Source organism: Poecile atricapillus, chromosome 7 (assembly GCF_030490865.1).
Source record: "Poecile atricapillus isolate bPoeAtr1 chromosome 7, bPoeAtr1.hap1, whole genome shotgun sequence".
Lineage (NCBI taxonomy): Eukaryota > Metazoa > Chordata > Aves > Passeriformes > Paridae > Poecile > Poecile atricapillus.
Window position 1 is genome coordinate 20766954 of NC_081255.1, and position 18239 is coordinate 20785192.

Below are 18239 nucleotides of genomic sequence, written 5' to 3' on the forward strand. Positions count from 1 at the left end.
TGCCATTTGCATTCTTTATTTAATTATAAGGGTCATGTTGCACATCTATTCTGTTGTTCCTGCTTCAGTGATATTATTCTTCCCCGGCATTTCTATGGCAAAAAAGTCGTAAATCTTTCTGACAGAAAAATTTGGGTAATTTTTTCTCAGTTACACTTCCTTGATTTATACAGGAGGCTGAACTCCTTGAACCCAAGTTGTGGCCAAGCCACTTGAACCCAATTTGTGGCCCATGCAGAGGATGCACTTTCTTGTTCCATGCTCTCTTGCCCCTTTCCTCGAGTGTGTTTCCGTACACATTGTGGGTGCAGGCATGGAGAAGGCAACGGGAGGGTGTGGAGCCATGGCTGGCAGCCCTCTGTTCTGCACATCTGGGGGGTTCTGGCATCCCTGCCACCCTTCTCCCTCTGCCCCTGAGTGTCAGTGGGAAGCCATGCCCAGCACAGCCCACATGGTGCCCTGTGGGGGCCAGTGGGGTGGCCCACACAAAAACCACTCTCCCTTGGAAAAACAACCCAGAGGCTTCTCCCTTGCCACTCTCCCCTGGAAAGCAATGCCTTGAGTGAGTGCCTTTCTGTTATAGTGAGATGTTAAATTGCCCCCACCATGCCTTCCTCCCATATCTGTATTACTTGTATCCCATTGGCCCTCCCCCCTTGCTCCGCCCCTGAGCCCTCAGACCATTGGCCCTGTTGCTCTATCCCTCCCCCTGCCTTTCGTATATAAACCCCTACTCCTTCTGTCTGGTTCTTTGTCCCTGGACCCTTCTGGAGAAGAAGCAGGATAAAGATTGCTCCCTGCAGAACTCCATATGAGGACCTTGCCTCTTCCCTTCCACTAAAATCACTCAACAAATCCAAAGCTAAAATCACTCAACAGCCCTTTTCAGGGCTAAGAGCTGATATCACAGAGGAGCTGCAGATGTGCCTGTGCCTGCAGAACATCCCCTCAAGGACACTTCTCCAGGAAGGTCGCAGCACTCTGACCATCCCTGCCCGCTGTGACAGTGCCCTGGTGGAGGCGGGCGCTGCCTGGCTGGGAGGAGGGCACGCTGCCTCTGCCCGGCTGCCTGGCCAGGCTGATGCTGTGGTTGGTGGGAGGCTGTGATTTCTTCCCCTCTTCTCCTTCCTTTGCACTCAGTGCCCAGTGTCTCTGGAGTACAAATCGGACACCTTGGCAGCTCCCAAAGAACAGCAGGACAGGTGTGACTGGAGTACCAAACACCCCTGTGCCATGGCAGAGCAGGGTGACAGTGGCTCCTCTGGCTTCTCACAGCCATGCTGAGGGAGAACAGGAATTGTGAGCTGTCCCACAGATTTACCCTAAGTACCAAATGTAGGTTCTGCAACAATAACATGTGAAGCTGAAAGCAGCACATTAAGCAGAAATCACTTTTTAAAGATGGATCATATAAAACAGCATTAGACTAATTTATAATTGGGCAATAATTTAGAATTCATGTAACTTTTAAAATAATTAGTTACATTCAAAATAGTATTTTGTAATGCATCATCCTAAATTACACTTATGAATTTAGATATATCATTAAAATGAAAATAAATATAGAACTTAATTTAATAGCTGTGAAATAAACCTAGGTTTTATATTTGTGCCTTGTGAGTATAATAGAAAACAAGGAAAATAATTTCATATTAAAATCTGGGTAACTGCAGGGCATTTACCAAAACTAATATTATCATAGTTAACTTTCAAATATAAAAAAGGGCTGGGTAAATAACTCTCTATGAAATCTGAAGTATAATTTATAATGAATTTATACTAATGGTATCTAATGTGCCTAGTTAAAATGAAAGCTTTATTGAGAATAAATGTTACTCATTTACTTCAAAGAGAGTTACCAGACCTATGTAGTTTGACAATAATTTTAAAAATAGAACAATATTGGCTAATAAATACAAATTTTAAATATTTCCCTTATGAAAATGAGACACTTAATGTATAAAATCTTATTTAATTGTATAATATTAAAAACCCCTTCACTTCAGAATACTTTAATTGCAAAATGTCTAAAAAGGAAATTCCTGAAAACCTCTTTCTTTGATGAATTCTTCAATAATAAGAATTGCTATTTAAATCAACAGACAAATAACCTTATTGAAATATTAAATTAGTTACTGTACTGGTAATATGAGGTATAGTTTTCTGGAAATGTTCAAGAACTTGAATTTGTATTTAGTTAATTTGTATGGTCAAAATATACATTAGTTCTGATTCTGTGAGTACAATCAAATAATTTCAGCAAAAGTAGTTGTGCTCCATATATTTTATTTTTAATTTTTATGTATAGGACATTAAAATTAGCATTAGGTCCATTCAGATTCATTAAGAGAAACATGCAGCAGAAGGAATCCCATTTTATAAAACAGTCATTGTTTTTAATGTATGTATAATTAGTTCTACTGTAATAAAGTGAAAATCTATCCCACAGATAGATTTTCCTTGAATTTTCTTCGCAGGCATGAAACTCTTAATTTGGTGTGGCATCTTCTAAAATATTTCTCCCCATATATTTTTTCACATTTTACTGAGGAACCATTCAATCATCCTTATGGCTTGCACTATAAAGATTTGTTCCATCATTAAGAGATTTTGCAGAGACCTTTGCTCACATCATTGCTCCATGGGGAATGTTGGGTGGGGTTTTTTATTTGTTACATTTTCAGTGAAGCAGTGCTCAGTATTTCTGTTTAGAATTCATAAAATGGGTCGTGTTGCAGTCTCACACAGCCACACATTTCCATATCTTACTTAATATACATTAAAGAATCTTTTAAAAAAATGAAAAATTATTTCCTCATACTTACCTTAAACAGTATTTTGTATATATATATATATTTTTTAAAGGCAAATTCTCTAGTACATTTACTTTTAAAGATAAGAGTTATAACTTGGCTTCCTAGAATATTCAAGGCACAGCAGAGTTAGATCTATAGAGTGTACTGATGTTTTCAGTTTTTACAGATGGTAAGAGAACATTTTGGGGTTTGTCTGATTATGGGCTTTTTTTTGTAGGAAGTTGTCAAGATTGGCAGTAATCATTTTACATCAACTGTTTTCTGCAGGGGCACCTACAGAAATGCTTATAAAAAAACTTCCCTGAACTGAAATTAAAATTTGAAACCTTTTTTTATAATCTATTCTTTAGCTGATATCCTAGGGCAGTTCCTTGATTTGATTGCATTTTGCATCATTGAAAGCTGATTCCAGGGGATTGGATCAGTTCTCCAGTGAGCTGAAGCCATCAGTGATGCACAAAGAATGAGAACAAGCTCTTCCAAGGGAGGAACTTTCATGCTAAAGGAAAGTTAAAGCACTAAAAATTCCAGCAAAGACGATGGAGCTCTAGTGTCTCATCCAGGTCACAAATGCTTTAATACAGCATGTTAAAGATGCTCTGACAAGCAAGTATTTTTATTTATTAAAAATACAGATTTTGAGGAGAAGAGAGGTGCCTTAGTTTCTGCCCCATGCAGGGAGACCAACAGTACAGTGTAGATGGGCTGGATCATCCTAGAAGAGGGATTATCCTAGAAGAGTCTCTAGTTTACCTGGCTGTCACATTTCTACCCACCTTTACATATATTTGTACCTTGGCACATGGACCCTCGAGCTGCTTAGTCCCTGTGTATTTGCTCATTTATAAAAGCTTTGGCAAAAGGGTGAAGGAAGCTGTTCTGACAGATATTAGCTGGTTTGAGTCTGATTTACAAAGCCATTTCTGCTCTTTCCTTTCTTTCAGTGACAGCACTTCTCCCACACCTGCTGCTACCAATTTGGTTGCAGCAGTTTAGTGGCATCTTGAGGTAGCCAAATGTGCATGTGCCAGTGTGGTCTGTGACAGAAATGCCATCCTGCCCTCTTCATGCGGTACTTGTGTGATGAGCTGATGAGCTCAGGGAGAGGGAAAGTAAGGGAATATATGAGCATTTTGTTAGATGAATTCCACTTGTGGTGCCAGTACCAAGGGCAAGGACAAAGCCACCCAATTCCTTGCTAGACATATGCTCATTCCAAATAAGATCTCTGTTAATGGAAAAGCCTCTCGTTTATCTGCATATCAGCAAAACTTATTTTTCAGTAATGGTATTCTAATGTTGTGACTTTAACAGCATTTCACTCCTAACCAAAGTAAAAGGAGTGTTTTCTTATCCTCCATGTTTTGTGAAAAGTTAAAGCTTCTCTGCTCTTTCTTGTGCATCTTTTTGTCTCCTCTGGAAGTAAAAAACTATGAGACAGTGCAATAAGGATTCATAAAAGTCACAGGATTTGCCATAATCTTCTGAACACACCTAGTGGGTAGATTTTGGGGTCACGCAGGGAAGTTGCACTGCAAAATCCAGACTACTGACTCACAGTATTTTAACTCCATTCCTGTTCCCTCTGAAAAATAATCCCCCAAAATGTCAGGGCAGTACTGAAAATAGGGATACTGATTTGTGGGCTATGGGGCTGTCAGATACCTCCCTGGGATCTTATTCTCTTTCAAAATTTGGATAGTTTGCTCTCATTGTATTCTTCTTCACATACTTCTGTGCTCAGGACTAAAGGGGAAGCATGATTAGTACCAGTGCTGCTGTTGTTCACTGTCATCTTAGGATGGCTGCAGACCTTTTCATCTAATCAGCACTCATGTGTCAGCTAATGCAAGCGTAACACTAAACATGTTCTGATCATCCCCCAGAGAAATGACATTTCATCTCTGGGTGTGCACTGTGAGAAATCCTAAATGTTTTTCTCATTGGACTGAACACTGTGTGAATACCAAAAAACCCAACTAAATTCAAAAGGTCACATTAGACAATTCTGAGGTGAACAGATGTGACTGTATAAGGTTACAGCTAGGTACTTCATGTGCACTTTTTAGGCTTATGTTGGGAATTGCATTTCTGAAACGGTCTCACTGGTACTGTTATGCAAATTCAGGTGTAAATCACCAGGAGACCAAAAGCTGAGCTAGTCTAAACCCTTAGTAATACATTTATTGCACATTAGATGAATCAAAGCAAAGCCCAAAACATACCCTTTTGTGGAGTTAAACCTTAATTAGATGATAAATCTAGAATTTTATGATCTGATAAGTAATTTTGAATTAGATTTTTCAATGCTGATTTTTCAGTAAATAGCAAATTATCTGAGGAAAAAGACCTATTAGATGGCCTACTAAGTGAAATGTAAGACTATTTCTCTAATGGATACACACAGTTCTCACTACCACTGACCACAGGTGTGCATGTACTGTCAAACCATGAACAGACTTCTCTCTGTATTGGGATAAGCAGAACTTTTTCACAGTAAACAAAGCACAAGGCAAAGTAATGTATTTTTACTTGGTAAATGGTGTCCAAGGGAAAACTGAAAGGATTACATTCTCATCTCCACGGTTCAGAACCTCTCAGATACACTATATTTTCACTAATGCAGAAGCTATAAACATTTCTGGATACCCATGTTGACTGTTCTGGTAATAAACAACACATAAACTTTGCTTTTGGATTAGTGGATGCCAATTCTTCAATGTATGAATTCCTAACCTGTTGGATTCTGCTGCAATTCACAAGTCAAAGACCTGTGATGCTTCTCACTGACATTAACACTGCAGTTAACAAGTTCTGTGACTATAGAGAATCAAGCAGAGACCTCAGTAAGAAAAAAATATTTTAGATTATATTATCTTAAAATCATAGTTTCTGCACTGGAAATATACTCAGTATGATAGTTTGTAAAGATAAAATGCAGAGAACAAAAATCATATAAGGAGAAAACTAAATGTAGCAAATGGTCCCATATTTATATCTCAGTAGTCAGAATACAAATAAACATCTTTGGTAAAAACACATCAGTGCTTCCAATTAAGGTAATATAATTGCATGCTTTGAAGTGGAACAATGGAAAATCCATTTTATTAATATGAGACACAGACTTCAGAGATGTATAAAAATAACATTTAATCTGTTTAAAACATCTGCTACTATCTATAGTATACTTTGTTGTATAACATTTGTGCATTTTGTGTGAACACACACAATAGATACTTAAATAGATATTAACTGGATAAACATCTATCATAGGAGATCTGGTCTTGTCTTTAAAAAGCCTCACATTTTCACACATTCAATTTAAGTGCATTTTTAGTAGGCCCAGGTACTATAATGAAAGCATGTGATACTAATGTTCTTTACCAAGGAAGGAATCACCACCATCATGGCCATAACTGGGAAAATTTTTATAAACTCTAAATAAAACTTATTGATGTTTCATTAATTATACTAATGGTCGAACAGCATAAGTAAACTAGTGGTGCTTTTTCTCATCATATAACATATTCCTTTTTTCTTCCTCCTTCTCATTTGAAAGTTTGTGGTAGAGCGCTCTTCAGTCAGAATCACCAAAATGGGTGTTTACATTCCAATCTGTGATCATGGGACTTGTTAGCCTTGATTATAAAACTGAGCTCTTATAAGTTAAACATCTTCAATTAAAACCAGCTGTTTTGTCATAAATATTTATGTACAGACAGAGCTCTACATTGGTAGTTTTTAAAAGGTTTGGGCTACAGTTCTCTTCTTTGGGTCCACTGCTGCAATAAGTTTTACAGACAGCCAGCTCACAGTATCTTTCCATGGGAAGGGAAAGCAGCTTCCTAACAAAAATGAGTAAATGTTTACTCTGCCTGTTTAACAGCCTGGCCATTGAAGCAGTTCATCTAAAATACTGCTCAGTCACCAGAGGGGAAACTGGGCCAGGCATGTGGATTTCACCTCAGGAAGGCAGAAGGAGATCAAGTGGTTTCATCCTCAAAAGGGGGTCACTTAAATCATTGATACTGCTTCTACATGGCATAAGACAGCTTCTTTATGCGAGTGCAGAGCACAGGGGAAAGGGCATTTAAATTCTACCTCTCCCTTTGGAAATGTTTTGGACCCTCCTAGCACTTAGTGGCAGGTTACAGAAAGGGCAGGCAGGACTGAAGAGCAGTGGTCTGACCCTGACACCAGGTGCCTGCAGTTGCCTGAGTTTGCTGCTCCCTATACCTGGGATTTGTGAGTCTGGTCATCCATCCAAGCCCACTGCATACAGAGCCTTCCCCTGGGGCTCCAGGGAAAAGGGACACAGTGTGCTGGTCTGGCCGTGCCAACCCCATGCTCTTCCTGTAGGGGTTCATTCTGCAGGGCACTTTGCCACTTCCTGGCTATGAGCCCAGAGCAGGTTTAAAAACTGACTCTAGAAAGCCTTTGGGAAGTTTCCATGCTCCTTCTTTGAGGTGATGTTCAGAGGTAAAGTATTGGAGTAAATCAAGGGGTTTGTGAATGGGTAAAAATGAAATGAGAGTATGTTAAGCTGTATGCAAAAGGTGAGGGATAATGTCAGTGATTGCTACTGCTGGGTGGAGAACTGCAGAGCTGCAACTGCATTTGCTGCTATCTCTGCCTCTGCGTTTTGTGTCACGGTTGCAATGCACTGCCACAATTATTAAAGTTGCTCTTGCTTTTCGTTCTGAATTTATTATTAGTGTAAGGAGATTTTTTACTGAACTTTGTTGCTGGTGTGTAAGCCCAGCTGTGTTTTAGAGCATGAAATTTCTTGCAGTACCTGAACTCCCCTGGCCTGAAACAATAAAGCAAACATATTTTACTGATATGCATTGGGAAGGAACTGCTCTCCATCTCCCTCTTTTGTACAAGTTTCTGTTCTCAGCTAGTTACACCTGATGGCTGGCATAAATTTACTCCACTTTTTTCACATGATCTAATGCTGCTATAACTGAGGGAAGATGCTATCACACAGTTTGCCTGTAATTTCAGCAATTTGTTCTCCTGGCCTAATGGGATTTTAGAATAATTCAGGTTGGAAGGGACCTCATGAGGTCTCTAGTCCACCTGCAAGCTTAAAGCAGGGCCAGCTGGAGGTCAGACAAGGCTGCTCAGGCTGTTCAGCTGGTCCTCGGAAACCTCCAAGAAAGGAGACTGCACAACCTCTTGGTTCCCTCCTGTTCTGCTCAGTTCCCCCCAGTAGGCAACAAACCTGCCTGCACTGCGAGTTTGGTGGCAGAGTTGTGCCTTTCCCTGCAGCAGCAGGTCTCCCACTACTGCCACTTGCTGCATCCTGCTGGTGATGCTGCTCAAAACAGAGACTTCTTTAGCCTGCTATCAGGGAACTGAACCTACTTTGGAATTGCAAAGGGTGGAGAGGGAGCCAGGTGCCAAAAGCTGCAAGCCTTCAGGTTTCCCAGTCTTGGGAGTTGTCGTGGTTTGACCCCAGCCAGCAACCAAGGCCCAGCCACCTTTTTGTTCTTGTGGCTTGCGTTAATTTTTAGTGTTTCTGAAAAGGATGCAACGGAATAACTCAGTAATGAATTCCAAGGATAACAGCATCTTTACTTTTCCCCACTGCTACTGTATTTCAATCCTGATCTTCAAAAATTGTAGCTTGCGGGTTAAGGCAGCAGTTCAGAGTCTTTGGCCCTAGGACAGCACAGTCATGACAGATGCTGATCGTACCGCGCGTGTCAGACGTTCAGGATGTGTTTAAACACAGGCTCCTGCTACATTACATAGAGAATGCCTGGGGGTGATAGTGACTGTTCACCATTCAGTATTACAATATGGCTTTTTTCAGTAGCTGCTATCTGAAGAAAAAGAATACTGCATTTTAAATAGAAAGTGCATATAAAGATCTTATTCCTCACAGTATTTTGTCAGTACAGCACTGCCATACCAAAACACTCTGAATACAAGAAAATGAGAAACAGGAATCTCCTGATTCTCCTCCTCCTCCTCCTTCTTCTTCCTCCTCCTTCTTTTCTCCTCTGTGCACCTTCTGGATACTTAGAAACAACCTTGAAAAAGGTAAAACCTTAAGTACTGGAGCCTGAATGTAATTATGCTTTAAGTTTGGAGTGTCACCCCATAAGTTACAAGAAATATTTCACATGCACTTAATTTCAAGTGAAATTATAATATTTTTAGCAGAAGTAATAAGCCTGTAGTTCAGAACTGAGAATGGGCTTGTGAATATGTAGCAAAATATTAGAAATATGGTAAAGTAGATCATTGATGACAAAGTAATAATTTTCAGTGGAAAAAGTCTACTAATAGACATTTTTTACAATCAGGCAAAATGAGTAAATGTGACCATGAAGGTGTCTTCAGCAGCTCTTCCCTGTGAATACAAGGCAATGATGTGAACATAGGAAAGAATTTTAACATACCTTTGCAAATATCACTTGCCAAGAGCTTGCAACAAACATTGCATTGAAGTATTACTTCACAGTTTATGGAGTATTTAAAACGTACATAAAGAAAGAAACAAGTTGGCCATGTTGCTATATAAAACACTATAGGCTGCAGTGCTCTTGAATTTGGGTCATCAGGCATTTTAATGTTGTTACAGAAATAAAAATAATCTGTGTTTTAAGGTCTGTATTTACACATTTCTCATACCTTTTGAACCATGTTTATATTAATACATTTCTCTCAGCTTTTGAGCCAAGAAACCTAATAGGAACAGACTTTAATTAACTATAGTTGAATTCACCTGAAAACGTCACTGAATTTTGCTAACTAAGTGATTTCCTCCAGACAATGTGACACCTATTTTTGACTGTCAGTTGATCCATTAGTGAGAGTGAACAAAGTCCTGTTTCTCAGTTCAGCTGCACAGCAAGCTCTTTTTTTCTTTTTTTCCACATGTCATCTTACTAGGAAAAGTATCTTTTTAAAAATACTTAGGGAAATGCATGCTTAATGGGCATGGCCTGTGTTTGAAGGGGAGTGTGGAAGAAAACACTGTTAGGGAGGAGTTACTAGTTATTAATTAAGAACAAAATTATGGAGCTTCCAAAAATAAATATTGAAGTTCTTGACATTTTGTTTCTTTTCTCCTCCTGAGTTATTTTTGTACCATTTCCTTTCTTTCTTGAATAATGTAATCTTTGTTTCCTTTACAAAATACTTCCATTGTTTTCCACTGCATTTAATTTTCAGTATGGAAACATGACCTAAGAAGAGTATTGTTGTCTGTCAAGATGAAACACAATGCATTCTTGTGCTATCTTTCCCTGGCTCTGCCCCTATTTCTTCCCTATTTCTAGGCAGATATTTGTGGTCATTTTCAACGACGTGAGTAGTGAGGCATTGGAGGAAGAAAGAAAATAAAATGCCTGTTTTTTAATTGCAGGGCTTAAATACCTTGAATATGATCATAAGTGGGATCAAAGGCGGCAAGAGTTTCATTACCCATAATTAAAAAGAAAGAAAGAAAGAGAATCAGAAATGCAATAAATAAACTGAAATGGACCAGAAAATGGATGGGAAAATTGAGCTATTTCTCTCTCCGGTATTAAGGTCAAGCAGATAACTTGTGTTTTAATACTCCATTTTCTTCTAGTCAGAACTTGCTCTACTACTACTCCTGGTCACCAGTTAAATCCATTCTCCATTTTATTAACTCATCCTTATCATAAACTGCTAAGCTGGGCTCCTAGTGAACCTTTCTGTGAACTCTGCCGAAGTTCAGGGCCTAAAGTCAGAGATATGCCTTACTCCTTTTTCAGACTATTCCTACACACTGCAGAGTGTACTTCAGGGAAGTCTGTCAGCAGTAATCTCATATTACCTCTTCTAGACTTTTTTCATTTCCTCACTGTCTTTACTTTTCTTTGTGGTCAGTCCACATGTGCCTGTGGCAGTATTTGTCAGGACCTGCTAAGTGGATGGCTGGGCCAGTTGCACCCTGATGAATGTGCAGGGAGTGCAGGGAGGTCAGCCCAGGCGTGCTCTGCAGTGCAGGCAGCACAGGGCCAGATTGCTGTACAGACAGAGGATTAACTATGTGAAAATACAATTCAGACAAGACCCTTGACAAATTTTATGAAAATTATCTACAGTGAGGAATTTGACGAGGCGCTCAGTGCTGCAGTCAGCACTAAATCCCTTGTATTTTACAACCCAATAATCAACCTGCTGCTGTGATTATCAGAGTGGAAGAGGATGAGTGGCGAGAGTAAGTGGCTGTTGGTGTGGTGCCCAGACCTACCAGGGCCCTGAAGCAGCTCCAGCAGGAAGCTATCCCCATTTGACATCCTTGCAGTCTAAACAGACAGTGATGATTTGCGGAAGGAGAGATTTGTGGAGAAGACCTTTATTCACTTGCCTTTGTCATCTATTTGCGCTGATCAGAGTCCTATCTTCATTCTTTTTTTCTTTTCTAATATCTCAAAGTCAGTTAAAAGATAGTTTAATATTTTCAAAGGAAAATAAATGTTATCTAACAATCAACCACTTTACCAGCATTGACTTATGATCTCAGACACAATTGTCACCAACTCTAGGAGTACCAACAGTTTCATTAAAATATCTCTAAGAAAATATCTTAGTGTTTCTTTTCTTTTTGTTTATTTTCTTTAGAAAAAGTCCCATTTCTCCCCAGCAGGATACAAAGTTTTTGGCAGATTGAAAGTGTTACATCTGTAAGGCCAGTGAAAATAGCAAACTTGGGTGAAAATATCACCAAACTGACTTTTTGAATTTTAGAAAATTACTTTTTTTTTTTTTTTCCCCCCAGTTCCTTTTCAGTTTATGGCAGCTCTTTGGCATTTTTTAATAAATCTGATACTCCTAAAGAGGCATGAAATCCTATGAGTGAGACTTCATCCATTAAGAATAACTACCCCAAGACCATGTATGAAATCTGAGACCTGTCCACTCCTCCTTACGCTTTTCATTGTATCCTGCCTGAATTGCTGTGGTCTCAAGAGCTCTGATCCACTCCAAACCTGCAAAGAAGGGAGCAGGCAGTGCCCTGGAGAGCATTGCATAACAATGGAATGAATGGTTTCCAAACCAAACAGGATATTAAATAATACAGATATTGAGTAAGTTCTGCCAGTTCAGCTTGACTGCAAAACGAGAAATGAGATTGGAAATGTTCTTTGTCCTATAACTGCTGTCTCACCCTCCAAAACTGCCAGTGTGATAAAGAGGTACAGCTGAGGCTAACTTGCTTTTTTGCTCTGAAGTGACTTTCTCCCTAGGATGAGATTGAATTTAGAAACCCAAGTCTATTCCCTACTTTATCCTCAACTCTTCATTTTCTGCTTAAGTCTTCAGTGAGCCTAGCTCACATGGACTGGAGGATTCAGTTTGGACAGATTGTTCTGGCTGACGTGTTTTGCTTTTGTCTTTGTCTGTTGAACTGTTTACTCTAAGATGTCATTGATGACATATTTAAGAGTCACAGAAAATCACATTTCATATGGATAAGTAAAGATTATTACCGCAGGCAAGGGTCAAGGTTATAAAGGTTAGATGTGTTCTTTCATCACCACAAAAGTAAGGGAGTGGAATGGAGGGAAGAAATAAATATTTTCAAAGGATAGGTTACTCTGCACACAACTTGGAATTCCTTTTGAGGTATTTCATGCAGTGTCAGAAGAGTGGTTTGTTTGTAAGGAAATTCAGCTTCTCAGTTGCTAGGAAAAGTTGAACTCTTGCTGCTCAGTGACTTCGAAAAGATTTAAGGATCACTGATCAGTTGCCATGCTTTCTTGTACCTGAGGGGGAAGATATCTGATTAATGACCTATGACACAAGCTTCACCTGTCTGCAGGAATCTGCATACCAGCTGAATACTGAGATGACAAATTATCAAAGCATTTTGTATGGCCTTCACTGAAAAAACTTATGGGGTCTGGAGGTCAGTTTAGCAAGTGCAAATGCATGGTTATTTTTAATTACACATAAGCTGCTCTTATCCCCTGAAATAGCAGAGAGGTAGTTTTGCCATCAAGTTTGGAGTGTGGACACACTTGTTCTTGTTTCTTTTAGTGGCCTGGAGATTTTCCCAGTGTTAATCCTTTAAGAATACAACTCCACAGCCTTTTTTTTTTCTGCTTTTTTTCTGCCTTTTTTTTCCAATTAATGTGCTACAACTGACTCCTTGTTTGTAAGCCTGAATCTAGCCTTTTGTTTAGTGAGGATAGACAGATTAGACACACTTCTGAATGACCTATTATAAATTGTAAGGGCTGTGTTTAATTGGGGGAAAAAAATAACAGCTGTTTAATTTATGGATGTTCACAACAGGACAAACAATTTCAACATGGCAAGCAGAACACTCATCATTGATAGAGTTGGCATCATTTCCTCATGTGCTGCAGTTGAGTAGGAATCTCTTTCTTTTGGAGTTACTTAGTGCTTTAGAAAGGTGCTGGATAGGGCCCTGGGGACAGCAGCCCTGGGCTGGGCACAGCATCAGGGCCAGTGCAGGTGGCACAGGCAGCAACCTGGCAGCCTCTGTACCAGCACCAGCACAGATTTGCTCATCCCAGGGAACAAAAATCACCAGAGGAGAGAAAATGAAGGTGCCAGTGTCCTATGGCCTGTGATCTGAGATTGCCAGAAGCAGTGTCAGTTTCAAGACAGAAATTTTCCACCATAAAGAGCTGGGCTCTTCTCAGAAAGGTGACAGCGAGTGCTCAGTAGATAGTAATGAAGCTTTTGTCACTATACTGGCACCTTCTATTTTGTGAGGAATATGCTCATTAAAAAAATAATATCCCTTTTAAATCATGGATTTAATATGTGCAGGAAAAAAAAGAACTAAATGACTGGAAACATGACTTCATGGTCAGGTACTCCATGCTCTCAGCTCTATGTAGACGTTGTGCTGTACTGATTGATGTCATGTGAATACCTTTTGATAGATTATTAGGAAACATCTGTTTAATATTTATTATTTTATTTCTTTATTGTGTGTTCTTTTTTTTTCTCAAAATATTCTCCCTAAGGGCAAAAACGTCTAGTGGAAGCTATGATTTTGATAGCATTATTGTTTGTGTTGACTCTCCTCTCCTCTCCTCTCCTCTCCTCTCCTCTCCTCTCCTCTCCTCTCCTCTCCTCTCCTCTCCTCTCCTCTCCTCTCCTCTCCTCTCCTCTCCTCTCCTCTCCTCTCCTCTCCTCTCCTCTCCTCTCCTCTCCTCTCCTCTCCTCTCCTCTCCTCTCCTCTCCTCTCCTCTCCTCTCCTCTCCTCTCCTCTCCTCTCCTCTCCTCTCCTCTCCTCTCCTCTCCTCTCCTCTCCTCTCCTCTCCTCTCCTCTCCTCTCCTCTCCTCTCCTCTCCTCTCCTCTCCTCTCCTCTCCTCTCCTCTCCTCTCCTCTCCTCTCCTCTCCTCTCCTCTCCTCTCCTCTCCTCTCCTCTCCTCTCCTCTCCTCTCCTCTCCTCTCCTCTCCTCTCCTCTCCTCTCCTCTCCTCTCCTCTCCTCTCCTCTCCTCTCCTCTCCTCTCCTCTCCTCTCCTCTCCTCTCCTCTCCTCTCCTCTCCTCTCCTCTCCTCTCCTCTCCTCTCCTCTCCTCTCCTCTCCTCTCCTCTCCTCTCCTCTCCTCTCCTCTCCTCTCCTCTCCTCTCCTCATACATATTATAGGATCACAGAAGTGCACATTGAATTTTCTTCTGTCTTCCATCATTGGGGATGTTTTGCTTTCTGTGTAGATGCGTAGTAACACCCTTTCTGAGCTTTATGGTACTGAAAGAGTAAAGTTGTACTTTAAGGTTCTTGAAAGCAAAATTTAATTTAGTCTTCTAAAAATCTTGCCCCCAGGCTATTGTTTGTCTTGAAAGTGGTAACTGAGATTTTCCCTTGCTTTAGGAGTCAAAAAGAAGTCACTGTAAGAGAGGCTAGATTTGCTCAGGGCAGCTCATGTATTACAGCATGTTGTACTAATTGGAGTTTCCTAAGGTGCGATGGCTTCATGCCCAGGAACTACATGGCTGTAATCCAGCTGAGAGGTGACACATGTAAATAACCAAAAGCTGGGCTTCTTCTGCCAAGATGGGATGGAACCTTGTAGCAATCAGTGATAATAGGAACTGCTGCTTATGGATAGTGCTGTGTAGCTTAGTTGCATCAAGGAATCCATATACTCTCAGGCTATGTCTATAACTGGTTAATTTGGGGCACATTGTCAATCAAAGAATTTACCTTCCTTCATATTATGTAATTCCTCCCCCTGCCTGCACTCAATGCTCTTTTTTAGATTCAAATGCAGCCTGATGTTTTTATAAATGAATTGATTTTATCTAAGCACTTGTATACTGGCGTTGTGGTAAAACATAGAAAGAGCTGAGTATCATCAATGTTTTAATGACATACAACTCTAGATGATCTGACAAATTCCCCCTGGTGATTGAGAGCAATATAGAAAATGACTGGAGAGAATGGAGTAGTGTGGGATGCCACAAATGAACGAAACAGAAAAACTCATTATGATGGCTTGAGGAGAATTAAAAGCCATTTATTCTTGTCACCTCTTTCAAAAGATACCAAGATATCACCCGATAAACTGTTGTTGAATGCTTTTTTACAATATGGGTGTGTGTCTTCCATCTATTTACAGTTACAGATCCATTTGAACTTCTAAACAATTTCAGTGGCATGGTCCAGTTTACTAAAGGTTCTTTCAAGTCTAGAATAGTATCAATCCTTTAATACATTTACAGTTAAGTTTTGTCCATTTCATTTTTGAGCTTTTTAAAGTATATCTTAATTATCCCTAGATCAAGTTGAATTGAATTGGATATTTAGGATGGTCCTATGAAGACATCTGGGAAATAATGGCATCTTGGAAAAAGGAAGAGACCAGTCCCAGTTTGTATTGCTGACTGGCATGGACTGTTATACCAGAAACCAGAGGGGTTTCTGTCCTTTAGCCATCCACCCCCAGCTGTGGCACTCCTGGTGTGCAGCATGGCTCTTTGGCTCACCAGCCCTGCTTTCATTCTCCATAGCTAGACTATGATGATAGTTCATGTTAAAATGATGCATCAATTGCTTCAGTCAGGAATGTCCTTGGTTGTGATTTTTCTTAAGGTAGGGGAGATCCATGCTGAATACAGGTGCTGCAACGCAGGATGTGATGTGTCATGAAATGCCAGGACTGAAAATGTATTTCAGCAGCTCTGGGTATAGCATCCCTTGGGATTTGGGAAGGCCTTTCAATGGTATCACCTTTGAGCGTAACAAGGTAATAGGTGCGATTCAAGTGCTTACCATTATTGAGTTCTCTGCTTCAAAACAAATCTTTACTATAATCAATAATATCTGAATGGCAGCATCTTGTATTGAGAAATTTCAAGGCTGTCCTATGAGCTAAAAAAATGTGAATCAACCATGGATCTAATTATATAAGCTGCTGTCTTCATACACCTCATCTGGATAGAGGTAGACAGGACCAGGTATTTTCTAAAAGCCTGGTCTCACAAGATTTCTAGTTACACAAGAAGGTTCATTAAGTTCTTAAAAGTTAAGGAAGTTACTGGACCTCCCAGTCCTCTGAGACTAACTTTTCCCCAGCTGCAGAGACTAATAAATACCTATATCATAGGTTGTATTTTATAAGGAAACAGTTGGAGCATTTTTTCAGCCTGTGGGCAATTAAACTCTGTGCAGGATAACATAAAATGTGAATTAGGTGGCCAAGCCAATATAACCTTTCTTTTCTAGCCTTTAATTTTCAAGCCAAGCCTGTGTATCCACTAATCCAAATCAGTGTGTGCATTATTTTATAAAGTTTGGTGTGCAAGTCTTAGAAGTCATTGAGGTGAACTGTTAGACTTGCTTTGATTTTGACGGCAGATCCTCTGTGTATTTAGAAGGACACAGTAGGCTAAAACTCATAAAAAGGATTAATCAATTTTCCTGTATTATTAATTACACCCTAAATTATTAAATGATGGGATTTTCTAAATGCAATTTATTTTTCACCACCTGTTGCTGCTAGTCAACTTCCTTTTCAATTTAGGCAAACTACATAATACTGCACTGTTTGTGTTCACTTATAATGCAAAGGAATGTCAAAAATCTAACAAATATTGTTTTAAATGGTATCATTACCTGTGATGCTGTTGCACACATTGATTACTATGGAAATCATAAAAAGGTAAATCAGCATCAGCACATTTCTTCCCGTGGGAAATTCCCAATTATGTAGTGGACTGTTAACATGCAAGTATTCTGCTTGCCCTAGTCTTAGGAATGAATTTCTTTTTGTTAGGAAGGACTAGTGCCATGAAATGTGCTAACTTAAATAGAAGGAGAAAATTATTTAAAAAATCTCATCCAGGTACTGACCTGATTATGATCTTTGGACATAATCCAGTGAGAGTTTTTCATTATTATTTTTAAAGTTTAAAAAATGAACTTTAAAATATTGTCTGAAAAATGAATACAGAGTACCTTCTTATGCAGCACTGCACTATAAAAAAAACAAAAACGAAGAGAATGGAAGTTTTCAGCATAATATCTGATAAACTATAAAAACCTGCATATATCAAGCAAAGTTTACAAGAGGTAGACTTCTGTGCTTGTGCATAAGCTACTAAGAGCAGACTCATGCTTGAACAGAAATGAGAATTTAATTGACAAGTCCCACAATTACCTGTGTAACAATATAGTCATATAATTAGTATAAAAATAAATGTGCAAGCCAAAGATTATTATAGCAAATGCAGTTTTACTGTAACAAAGGGTTGTGACAGGAAGATACTAAATACAGAAATGTGCTTAGAGCCTGCTCTTTAATCATTCACCACAGATATTCATTTTACTCACAGTGAAATCCCAGTGGTTTGTTTCTGCAGTTTTAGTGTGGCAAAAGGAGTAGCAGAAGGGCACTTGAAAACGGCCACTAATATGATAATAATTGTGTAAGCAACCAAATGTCTCATCCTAATAGGAAGAGTAGATGAACACAGGATGTGCAGAAAAGATAGGACTTTTCTCAGTTTTGGCTGTGGTTGTATCTGAGATAACAGACTGCCAACACAGCCTAAATAATTGGCAGCCAAACTTGCCTGTTCACATAAGGCTGTCCCGTTTCCCAGTTCTAATTCATTTCTATTCCTGTGACAAACACTAACACTATTGGAAATAACTACACATCCACCTGCCAGTGTCATTGAGCAGGATTCTCTGCCAGTCTAATTGAGAAGGAAGTTCTTGGCTTAATTATAGGAAAGAAGGTACCTGGCTATTTTTTAAGATCAGTCCAGAAATTGTCATCTTGCTGCTAATTTCTGCTCTCCACACAATTCACAGTGTAATGCTTCCTTGTTGTGAGGTCTTGCAAGGGTCCTGGAGCTATCATCCATCATTAAGGTAAAAGTTAATAGGACACAGTTTTAGAGGGAATAAGAATAAATCCCTTTATCCTTTTTTTAGGAAGATG